General features: G+C 43.6%; 1 long non-coding RNA gene across 2 annotated transcripts in view; it reads left to right on the top strand.

Annotated features, from left to right (window-relative positions):
• The window catches only part of LOC135970125 (uncharacterized), a 49,276-nt gene extending 36,941 nt beyond the window's left edge, over window positions 1–12,335 (top strand). For both annotated transcript variants that reach the window (XR_010585616.2, XR_010585615.2), the window contains exon 3: window positions 10,289–12,335. This is a non-coding gene — a long non-coding RNA (uncharacterized lncRNA). The remainder of the gene's footprint in view (window positions 1–10,288) is intronic.
• Window positions 12,336–12,857: the final 522 nt, after the last annotated feature.

Genomic DNA, 12,857 nt, shown 5'->3' with positions numbered 1-12,857 from the left:
AATATATCCTTGTTCAGCTCATGGGTGAGATGATAACTCTCATGCCTCAAACCAGCCAGTAGGAGAGATACTGTTTCTTTTTTTTTTTTTTTTTTGGAGACGGAGTCTCGCTCTGTTGCCCAGGCTGGAGTACAGTGGCCGGATCTCAGCTCACTGCAAGCTCCGCCTCCCGGGTCTACGCCATTCTCCTGCCTCAGCCTCCCGAGTAGCTGGGACTACAGGCACCCGCCACCTCGCCCGGCTAGTTTTTTGTATTTTTTTAGTAGAGACGGGGTTTCACTGTGTTAGCCAGGATGGTCTCGATCTCCTGACCTCGTGATCCGCCCGTCTCGGCCTCCCAAAGTGCTGGGATTACAGGCTTGAGCCACCGCGCCCGGCCGATACTGTTTCTTGAAGCTAGACTTAGGGAAATGAGTAAGATCCTGGATCTCCTCTGTATGAATATCATAGTGGATTACCAGTCTCTCACATATATAACTTTTTCAGGTGGTACAGACAGTCTCATCACAGGACCCAGGACACAGGTGAGATTGTGTTTTTCATATGCACACTCTATCAGCCATTAGGATTTTGCCCTCACACATGGACAGAGCCTACTGGTAAGGTCTTGAATCTCACATGTGGATGGAGTTGAAATTGTGACTGTTATTTGTGAACATCTGGCTGTAGTTGGGGTGGTGACTCATTTCTAATCTAGCTCCGAGGCAGGTGAGGACTCTTATTTTTCATTTTTATTTTATTTATTTTATTTTTTTGGAGACAAAATCTCACTCTGTCACCCAGGCTGATGTATAGTAGTTCAATAACGGCTCACTGCAACCTCCACCTCCCGGCTTTAATTGATTCTCCTGCCTCAGCTTCCTGGGTAGCTGGGATTACAGATGTGCCCCACCGCACCAGGCTAATTTTTGTATTTTTAGTAGAGATGGGGTTTCACCATGTTGGCCAGGCTGGTCTCGGACTCCCGACCTCAAGTGATCCACCTGCCTCGGCCTCCCAAAGTGCTGGGATTACAGGCATGAGCCTCCATGCCTGTCCTCTTTTATGTGGAACCAGCCAGTGATAGAGATGCTGACTCTCATACCTGGGCTTAGAGACACAGGTACAATCATGGGTGTATACCATCATGAAGGTCATAGAGTGGTTTGCAACTCCGTTAATACTGTAGAAAGCTCTCGTGTGGTACTGAGAGAGCCTAGAACACAGGCAAAATTGTGACACTCATATACACACCCAGCCAACAGTAAAAATTGTTGTCTTTACACATGAACACAGCGCACTGTTGAGGTCCTGAGTCTCTGTCATGAAAACAGTCAAAAGTTGGAAATTTGACTTTTTTTTTTTTTTTTTTTTTAAGAGTTTCACTCACTTTGACACACAGGCTGGAGTGCTGTGGTGCACTCTCAGCTCCTGCAACCTCCACTTTCTGGGTTCAAGCAATTCTCATGCCTCAACCTCCTGAGTGGCTGGAATTACAGGCATGTGCCACCACACCCAGCTAATTTTTGTATGTTTACTACAGACACGGTTTCACCATGTTGCCCAGACTGCTCTCAAACTCCTGGCCTCAAGTCCTGCCTTGACCTCCCAAAGTGCTGGGATTATAGACATGAGGCACCACCCCCAGCCTGGAAACTTGACTCTTATATGTGGATTCAGTTCACAGTATTTAGCACATCTGTGAATCTTGTGACTCCAGTAAGGGTACATAGTCTGAAGGAAAACCTCAGACTCTCATAAACAAGTTGAGTGCACCATTGAGATTGTGACTCTTGTAATTAGATCCAACATACAGGAGGTGTTGACTCTCAGATTTAGAACTGGGACATGTGTGAGATTGTTAATCTAATCTCTAAACCATCCTGCAGGTGTGATTGTAGCATATGTCTCTGCTCAGTACTTGAGTGATTTGACTCTCAAGTCTGGGCCCAGTCCATAGGTGCAATTGTGACATATCACTGAACCCAGCACATGTGACTCCATACTCCTGCCTTGGTGCTGCCCACAGGGGAGATGGTGGAATATCCCTGGGCCTTGCATCCAAGTGATGTAAGTCACCGTTTCTTTAATGTCTCTGCCTATAGGGGACACTGGGGTGTCCCTGGGCTCAAAACTCAGCTTATGTGATTCTCCTATTTTTTCCCTGCCCACCTGGGCCATTGTGACATACTGCTTAGTGTAACACCCATGTAATGTAACTCTTCAGCCTTGGCCTTGCCTACACGAGCATTGTGATGTGTCTCTGCACTCATCACCCAGCTAATATGACTCCTGTCTGGTTTCTGTTCAGATGGGATATTTTTGCCTATTGCTGGGTACAGCACCTAGCTGATGGGACTCTTCCCATCTTTCTAAGGCCCACCCACATGAAGATGTGACATTTCACTTTGCGCTACACTAAGGTGACATTAATGTTGCCTTTGCCCTACTTTCGGAAGACATTGTGACATATTGCTGGGCCCAGCACCCAGGTGATGGGAGTCTCCTGCCTGAGCCTTGCTCACAGAGGGCATTGTGACATATTTCTGACTTCATCAACTCTTTGATGGGACTCTCCCATCTTACCTGGGCTTTGCCCATAAGAAGAAATGTGACATAGTTCTGGCACCAAAACCTAGGTGATGTGACTCTCTTCTGACAGGGTCATACCCACAGAAGAAAGATGGCTTATTGCCAAACCCAGCACACAGGTGAGGTAATCCTTCTGTCTGGTCCCTGCCCACAGGGGTTATTTTGACATATCTCTAAGCCCATCAGCTAGATTATGTGACTGTCTTCCTGTAAACTGTACAGAGAGAATATTGTGACATATCACTTGGTCCAGAACCTATGTGATGTGACCGTCATGACTGGGCCCTGCCACTTGGGGTGATTGTGAAACAGGTGGCATGAGCACCTAGGTTATGTAATACTTTTCTTCTCTGTTAGCCCTACACACAGAGGACAATGTAGCATATCTCTGGGTCTTTCACATAAATAATTTTACTTTTTTGCCTGGGCCATGTCCTGTGACATATCGCTGGACCCAGAAACTAGGTGATGTGACTCTCCTCTACTGCTTAGGTTCTGGCAAAAAATAAAAAAATTGTGGTGTATCGCTGGGCCAGTACCTAGCTAATGTGACATTTTTCTATTGTCTGGACCCTGTGTATTCTGGGTATTCTGACATATCGCTGGGCTCAACATGTAGGGAATGGGAGTACCACCTGGGCCCTGCTCACATGGGGCCTTGTGACATATCTCTTTATCCATCACCTAGGAAATGTGTCTCTCCTCTTCTGCCTGCACCTTGCCCACAAAGAAAATTGTGACATATTACTGGGCTTAGCAACCAGGTGATGTGTCTCTCCTGCCTGGGCCTGGCTGACAGAAAGCAGTGTGATATATTCCCGGGCCCAGCAAACAGGTGATGCCTAGTCCCTGGCCTCCAGGAAGATTATGGCATATTCCTGGCTCCAAAAAAACAGGTTATGTGACTCTACTTATTCCCTATCCACCGGTGTAATTGTCACATTTATCTTGGCCCAGCTCACAGATGGCATAATAAGTCTTATACCTTAAACCAGCCAATAGCAGAGATCCTGTGTCTCTTAGCAAGGCTTAGGCAAATAGGTGAGTTCACGGGCCTCCTCTTTATAAAGATTATAAATGCCACTCTTGCATATTGTGTAAAAGTCTTGAATGGTACAGAAAGTGTCATTGCAGAGCCTAGCACACAGGTAACGTTGTGTTTCTCATATGCTCACCTAAAAACCCTTAGTATTGTCACCCTCCCACAAGGATGGAGCTCACTGATGAGGTTCTTAATCTCAAACACAGTCCATAGTTGAAATTGTTACTGTCATATGTGAACATTCAGCCAGAGTTGAAATGGTGAAACATTTCTAAACCCAGCTCACAGGCAGGTAAGGCATCTTCTATCTGGACTCAGCCAGTTGGAGACATGTTGACTCTCATACCTGGGCTTAGGGCCACAGGTACAATTATGGGTCCATACCAGCATGAAGGTCTCACACAAGATTGTAACTCCCAGTACATAGCCCTCAAGTAGGACAGAGAATGTTCTAATAAACCTCAGGACACAGGTGAGATTGTGACACTCATAAGCATACCCAGCCAACAGTAATGATTGTCACCCTCCCACATGAACACAACCCATTGTTGAGATTCTGAATCCCACAATCAAAAAAGTGCCAAAAGTTGAACATTGTTTATTTCAGTCCACAGGTGGGTTATTGACTCTCAGACCAAGATTCACTATACCTGAAAGACTGTGACTCCACTAAGAAAACAGTCTGTGAGAGGAATTGAGGCTCTTGCCCATGGATCTAGTCCACTGTTGAGATTGTGAATCATGTACTTAGGCCCAACATAAAAGAGGTGTTGATTCTCATACCTGGAATCTGGACATGTGCAGGATTGTTAATCTCATTTATGAACATTCCTGCAGCTGTGATTGTGACATATGCCTCTGCCCAGCACCTGAGTGATTCAACTCTTCTGCCTGGGCTCAGTCCACAGATTGGATTGAAACATTGCTGAACCCAGGACCTAACGTAAATCTATTCTCCTGCCTTGGCACTGCCCACAGGGAACCCTGTGACATATTGCTGCACCCACCACCCAGGTTATGTGGCTCTCCTGCCTGTGCCTTGCCCACATGGGCTGTTGTGACATATTGCTGGGTCCACACCCAGGTGATATAACTCTTGCCTAGGCCCTGCTTACAGAGAGCATTGTGACATATCTTTCTGCTCATCACACAGGTAATAAGACTGTTTCTGCCTGGTTTCTCCTTACAGGGTGTATCAAAACATTGCTAGGCCCAGCACCTAGCTGATGTGCCTCTTTCTATGTTTTGCCCACAAGGAACATTGTGACATATCACTGGGCCCAACAACAAGGTGATGTTGCCCTTTTGCTTTGGCCTTGCTCTCAGAAAGCATTGTGACATATTGCTGAACTCAGCACCGAGGTGATGTGAGTTGGTATGCCTGTACCCTGCTAACAAGAGGCATTGTGACATACCTCTGGGACCGTCATCTATTTGATATGACTCTTACCTGAGCTTCTGTTATAATAGAGATTGTGACATAACTCTGGGCCTAACAGCTAGGTAATGTGACTTTTCTTTTGCTTGAATCATGCCTAAGGAAGAGAGAGTGATGTATTACTAAGCTTATCACATACATGGTGTAATTTCTTCTGCTCGGTCTTTGCCCACAGGAATCATTTTGCTATATTTCTGATTTCATCACCTAGTTGATGTGACCCTTCATTTTTTCAGACTTTTCTGCAGTGGAGATTTGCTACATATTGCTTGGCCCAGCTCCTATGTGATGTGACTCTCCTCTCATACCTGAGTGCATTGTAGGCTACATATTGTTCATTTCTGAAATTCCCTGCTTCCTGTAGAGCTGCCTGCTTTTCAGCTGCAGTTAGGGTTTGGTTTAGGAGCAGCGTAACATCCTTCCATGTAAGGTGAAACACCTGAGTTAAATTTTGGAAAGCTTCTATATACTTACTGGGGGTCATCAGAAAATCAGCCTATGTCTTCCTTTATTTGGCTAAGGTCTTGTATTAAGAGAACTTGAGGTGGCTCTCAATAAGGGGGATTCTCAGATGGCTTCCCTGGAATTTGCTTTTCTAGTTCTGGTGAATAATTTTCTATAAGCCTGCCTGATATGACTTTTTAAAAAGCTGGGTTGATTTTACAACGCTTGTAAAGGTTTAGTATAAATGCTATGCCCATGTGCAAAAGAAAATGAGTTGCTTTATTCTTCAAAGTCCCAAGGTTAAAGAAGTTCCAGTGTTATAGAATGCACTCTAGAAGGGTGCAAGCTGAAGTTGGTCTGTTGCCCATCTAGAAAAAGTGAGAATAAAAGAGTCCTTTTAGTCTCCCTTTTTTTGGGTATGACCAAGGGTGAAGGGAAAACAGTTGGAGTGTCACCTCTACTCTTTTCTCTCCTTGGTTCCTGGCACCATGTTAAATGTGTCACTCATGGTTGTGGGTGTGACCTCTCCAAGCCATGAAACCAGATGAACTAGGTGATGGTTTTAGCCACAATTACCCACATAGCCTTATTTGTCCACTTGTGATTTCCCTTTGACTTTCTAGACTTGTGTGATCTGTGTGCCACCCCAAAAAATGGATTTCGGGAAAGAGTATGTAATAGTTGCCTTTGGGTAAGGCTCATTTAATGGAGGGATTGTGCTAGATGGAACTCTGTATTCTACTCTTATGCCCCATGCTAAATCATTTACCCTTAGAAAATGATTCTGGTTAGCTTTTGGATGTAAAGTCCCCTTACTAATTAAGTACTATTTTAGTTAAAGACAGAATAGGTGCCTTAAAGAACAGTAGGGACCTAATGGCATTTTTCTGCTGATAGGACAGTATTCAAACTAAAATTTGGCTATGGAGGACATTTTACTCTTAATTGTTAAAGGCAGCATTCTCTCACTCACAGAAGGGCATAGAGCCTGATTTTTAGTGGTGCAAAAAGAGAATTGGGAAGCTACAGTGTATTGCAGAAGAGTGACAATGTGCCTCATGGAGAGAATTTCTATTTCCACTAGGGGGTGCTGTTGGCTTAGAAATACCATGTGCTCACCAGAGGATGTGTAGAGAGAGATGCTTATTGGGTTACTATGGTATTTGCCGATGTTTCCTAACAGAACTGTTTCCCTGAATTGTAAAAATTCCTGCACATTGCATACACAGAAAAGATAAAAGACATGGTGACTACAGATAGAAAAGGAGAAATTTTGCAACAGGATAGCTGGAGATTCTCTTTGCTAACACCTGGATGGGTGGTTAGAGGCTGGCTTTAGTCCAGAAGCCTTTGGATAACACCAGGGTGTGCCCTGGCCTGAAATTTTCAGTTGCTCCAAAACCTCTCTCAGCCCCATGTAATGACTAGGTCCTCCATGAAAGAAAACTGGTTTAAAGCATGACCAATGTGTGTATTGCAGGGGGTTCATCCTCTCCCCAGTAAGCCTCACATTTGAGTCTTCAAGAACAGTAGCCATACTAATCATATTTTTAAATGACTGTTTGGATTACCTTCCTTCCTTTAATTGTTTTCAGGAGAGAACTTACTAAAAACAGTCAAACAGGTTGCTAATTCCCATGAAGTCTGTCTTAAAAATAATTCCCTGAACAGGTGGCTCCTTCCTCCTAAAACCCCCCAAATAGGAAGCTATCCAGGGGAGGACTGGCAGATAGACTTCACCCACATGCCAAAGACAAAGGGTATCCAATACCTTCTGTTATGGGTATATACTTTTGCTAACTGGGTGGAAGCATTTCCATGCCCAAAGGTCTCTAAGGTAACAAAAGTGTTAATTAATAAAATAACTCCAGCCAGGCGCGGTGGCTCAGGCCTGTAGTCCCAGCACTTTGGGAGGCCGAGGCGAGCAGATCATGAGTTCAGAAGTTTGAGACCAGCCTGGCCAACATGGTGAAACCTCGTCATTTCTAAAAATACAAAAAAATTAGGCGTGGTGGTGCACACTTGTAGCTATTCAGGAGGCTGAGGCAGGAGAATTGCTTGAACCTGGGAGGCAGAGGTTGCAGTGAGCTGAGATTGCACCACTGCACTCCAACCTGGGTGACAAAGCAAGACTCTGTCTCAGAAAAAGATAAAACAAACCAACAAACTCCCTGCTTTGGTCTACCTAAATACCTTCAAAGTGACAATGGCCCCTCATTTAAGGCAGCTGTCACATGGGGGTCTCAAATGTGCTAAGCATAGAATATCGTCTCCATTGTGCTTAAAAACCCCGATTCTCAGTAAAGGTAGAGAACAAATAATATTATCAAGAGACACCTCAAAAAACTTGTCACTCTTCCCATGGCCTTACTTTGGATAAGAAATATGCCTTCCAAGTTAGGTCTAGGCCGGGCATGGTGGCTCAGCCCTGTAATCCTAGCACTTTGGGAGCCTGAGGCAGGTGGATCCCAAGGTCAGGAGATCGAGACCATCCTGGCTAATACGTTGAAACTCCATCTCTATTAAAAATACAGAAACAAAATAAGCTGGGCATGGTGGTGGGCACCTATAGTTCCAGCTACTCAGGAGGCTGAGGTGGGAGAATGACGTGAACCTAGGATGCGGAGCTTGCAGTGAGCCAAGATCGTGCCACTACACTCCAGCCTGGGAGACGGAGCGGGACTCTGTCTCAAACAAACAAACAAAAACAAAATTAGGTCTAAGCTCTATAAATGGCCTTTTCTTACCAATGATTTTTCTATTAAAACAGAAAACTTAATTTGGTTAAGTATATAACCTCTCTAGCTCACTTCCAACAAAAATTAACACAACTAGCAGTAGCCTAACCCCAAGAAATAGGACCACCTTTATTTAACCCAGGATATTTGCTATTAGTAAATCTCACACCTCTCTCTCTCTTTCCTTAAGCCCAAGCTGGGAAGGGCCCTACACTGTTCTTTTTTCAACCCCCTCTTCCCTTGGCAATAAAAGTTACAGGTATCTGCTGGGCGTGGTGGTTCATAACTGTAATCCCAGCACTTTGGGAGGCCAAGGTGGGCGAATAACCTGAGGCCAGGAGTTTGAGACCAGCCTGGCCATGGTGAAACCTCGTCTCTACTAAAAATACAAAAATTAGCTGGGCTGCATGGTGCGGGGCTGTGATTTCAGCTACTCGGGAGGCTGAGGCAGGAGAAACACTTGAACCCAGGAGGCTGAGGTTGCAGTGAGCCAAGATCACACCACTACACTTCAGCCTGGGTGACAGAGCAAGACTCCATCTCAGAAAAAAAAAGAAAAATTACAGATATCAACTCTTGGATACATCACACTCAAGTCAAGGCCTGAAGAACTGAGGGAGCAACCCCTTACAAGCCCAGAGGAATGTCCTGAATATCAGTGTGAAGAAACAGAAAATCTTAAGCTGAAAATCATAAAAGATAAGTAACTGAGGGCTACTCATCTTACTCACTGCTACCTCATCGGATACTTTTTGTCATTTCTATTTTTCCTCTCCAAGATTGCCATCAACTATTAAAACTTCTCTTTTTTTTTTTTTTTTTTTGAGACGGAGTCTCGCTCTGTCGCCCAGGCTGGAGTGCAGTGGCACGATCTCGGCTCACTGCAAGCTCCGCCTCCCGGGTTCACGCCATTCTCCTGCCTCAGCCTCCCGAGTAGCTGGGACTACAGGCGCCCACAACCGCGCCCGGCTAATTTTTTGTATTTTTAGTAGAGACGGGGTTTCACCGTGGTCTCGATCTCCTGACCTTGTGATCCGCCCGCCTCGGCCTCCCAAAGTGCTGGGATTACAGGCGTGAGCCACCGCGCCCGGCCAAAACTTCTCTTTTAACACATATTTACAAGAGAATTTTAAGTATTCATAGGATTGCATTCATAACTTCATAGAACCCCAAAGGGAAATTCTATATCTTGACGAATAAAATTTATAAATAAAAATTATCTACTACATCACTCTTGTGGGAGCTGCTAAACTCACTCTATTTGTAGTAGAACTATACACTATGGCACTCACAGTGTGGAATTCTACTTGTAAAATTTGAATTGCCATAATACTTTGCCTAATATTCATTTTTATAAAAGGAATAATAATTGAATAATTGTAAAAAAAATTTAGTCAAGGTTGCTTTGCTTAATTATTATCCTCATAGCAAGGGTAATAGTTACAGACAAGAAATAAGCAGGAAAGTTATACTATCACTGAGCTTGATACGACTTTTTATTAATGATTGGCAATATGATGCACTCTAAGCTATGGAAAGAAGGTTATAAATAAGAGAGATTTTATAAGCAAGGCTTGTATGGTAAATTCTTACTCTAAAAAGTCTGGTTTTAAAAGGAAGGATATTTAAGACAAGTCAGAAAGTTTAAGAATGTTGTAAGATAATCTGTGGAAGTCATGAATGAACTTAATAAAGGAGAGAAATTGCCTAGATTAACACAAGTTACTTTAGCCACTGAATAGTGTATTTCTCTCAATCATATTGCAAGTTATAAAAAATTGCCTGAACCTAAAATTATCTCCTGATGGCAAGCCAAGGGGATAAATGTATGTGTTTCTCAAAGAAAAATGTTACTTTTACATTAATGTTTCTGGTAATGTATAGCAACATCTAGTGGAGGCCTACCCCTATTACAAATCTATTGAAATAACAGGTATCAAACTCTACTGTCATAGTTATGACCTATAATACTCTCACTAATAATAATAATTTTAATACTCATGTTAAAACCCTATATTCTAAAACTTCTTGTAAAATTTGTCTGTTTTTACCTAGAAGAAAACTCCAAATGGCGCTGCAAACAGAACCACCTGTGGACATGTCATTCTTCTGAGAACACTTAAATAAACCTCAGGAGGAGTCTCAGCTGCTGTTCCCCCACACGACACCCCTTTTCAGCAGGAAGTAGCCAGAAAGATTCATTGTCCAACACCCCCAATAGCAGTTAGAATACCATCTTCTGAGGGGTGAATAATATAGGAGTTAAAAAAAATTATTTTAGGCAGTTAACAAGGGTACAAGAGTTCTCGGTGGAATTTTCCTTCAATGAAAAGCAACCAAAAAACCATTTCTTTTCTAAAAGAAAGCAGCCTGAAAAGTCAAACTGCAAGCATAGATAAGCAAGCTGGAAGTTTGCATATGTAAATACGGGCAGCTGTACTAAAAGCCAAGTACACTCAAAATGGTGATTCCCTCTCCCTTTACTTTGTCACCGTGTGTGGGTGTCATGGTACCGGCCAGGTAGAGGCCACATTTGCATAATAAGATTAGTGTGGGAGGGCCCGTTTCCTCGTGTGCTAAGTAAATGCCACACCTGGTCAAACCAATTTCCTGGGCCATATATAAATCAATCACCACCTCCTCAAGCCTCTCTATAAAATTGATCACATTCTGCTCCAAACCTGGAAACCTGCTATGGTGACCCACTTTCTCCACAGGAGGAAGCTCTCTCCCTCTCTCCTGTCTTTTGTGTATTAAACTTTCTGCTCCTTAAACTCATTCCGTGTGTGTGTTCGAGTCATTACTCTTCTCAGAGCAGGACAACAAACTTCGGGTGTTTCCCCAGACAATGAAGCCACTTCACTATGACTGCTGCGTGTGCTCTGCTTTCAGGAGAGGATTGTAACATATCTGTCAGGCTGAGCACCTAGGTGATATGACTCTCCTGCTTGATTTCTGCCCTAAGGGAAGACTGTGACATATCCTTGGCCAAAAACCTACATGGTATGATTCTTCTCACAACCCACAAGTGGGTTTGTGACATACATTTTAGCCAGCTCACAGGTGTATTGATTACTCTCATACTTCAAACCAGCCAATAGAAGAGATACTGTCTTACATAGCTAGACTTAGGAAATAAAGTAAGATGATAAGTCTCCTCTTTGTATGAAGGTCATAAAAAGTTACCAGTCTTACATATCATATAAAGCCCTCAAGTGGTACAGAGAGTGTCATCACAGGGCACACTAAATAAGCGAGGTTATGTTTCTCATATGTACACCCCACAAACTGTTAATATTGTCACCCTCACACACATAGACAGTGCCCACTGGGGAGGTCCTTATCCTCACATGTTGACACAGCTCACAGTTTGGACTGTGATTGTCACATGTAAACATCCAGCTACAGTTGAAATGGCAACTCATTTCTAATTCTGGCAGGTTAGATCTGTTCTATGTAGACACATTGAATTGGAGAGATGTTTACTCTCTTATTTGAGCTTTGGGCTACCGGTAGAATCATGGGTTCATATAAACACAAAAGTCTTAGAGCAGATTGTGACTTTATATTGTATAAAGCCCTCAGGTGTTACAGAGGGTGTCCTAACAAAGCATGGAATACAGGTGAGATTATGATACTTATACATACACCCAGCCAACAGTAAAATTGTCATTCTTCTACATGAACACAGGCCACTGTTGAGGTTCTGAATCTCACATCTAAAAAAAGTTGAAGTTGAAAAATTAACTCATACACGGCTTTGGTTCATAGGTGGGTAGGTGACCTTCAGAACAAGATCAAGCATATCTGTGAGGCTTTGACTCCATTAAAAGGACATAGTCTGCAGGAGGGATTGAAGCTCTAGTAGATGGATTCAGTAAAGTGTTGAGACTGTGGGTCATACACTTAGACTCAACATACAGGAGGTGGTGCCTGTCATTCCTGGAACCTGGACATGTGCAGGATTCTTAATTTCATGCCTGGACCTTTCTGCAGCTGCGATTGTGACATACACTTCAGCCTAGCACTTGAGCAATTTTACTCTCCTGCTTGGACTCAGCCGACAAATTGAATGGTGATGTATTGCTGCACCCAGCACTTAGTCGATGTGAATTTATTCTCTTGCCTTAGTTTTGCCTACAGGGAGAATTTTGACATATGACTGTTCTTCACACTTAGGTTATATGACTGTCTTCTCTATGCCTTGCCCACAGGGGCCACCGGGCCCCTGTGGGGGATTTAATCCCCCAGCCTGTGCTCTGCCTACAGAAGGCATTGTGACATATCTTTCCACCCATGGCCCAGATAATGAGACTCTCTTTATTTGCATGGTTTCTACTTACAAGTGGAATTGTAACATATCACTGAGCCTAGCACCTCACTGATGTGACTCCTCTTCTTCCTAGATTCTGCCTACAGAGGACATTGTGACATATCATTGGGCTCAACATCAAAGTGACATTGCTCGTTTGTCTCGGCCTTGACCTCAGAAAGCATTGTGACATATTGCTGGACCCAGTGCCAAGGTGATGTGAGCCTTCTCCCTGGATGCTGTTTCGGAGCTATTGTAACATACCTAAGGACCCATTGCCTATTTGATGTGGCTCTCCTCTATTACCTGAAC

This window comes from Macaca fascicularis, chromosome 3 (assembly GCF_037993035.2).
Source record: "Macaca fascicularis isolate 582-1 chromosome 3, T2T-MFA8v1.1".
Lineage (NCBI taxonomy): Eukaryota > Metazoa > Chordata > Mammalia > Primates > Cercopithecidae > Macaca > Macaca fascicularis.
Note: the sequence above shows the minus strand (reverse complement) of the source record. Positions and strands in the feature narration are given on the sequence as shown.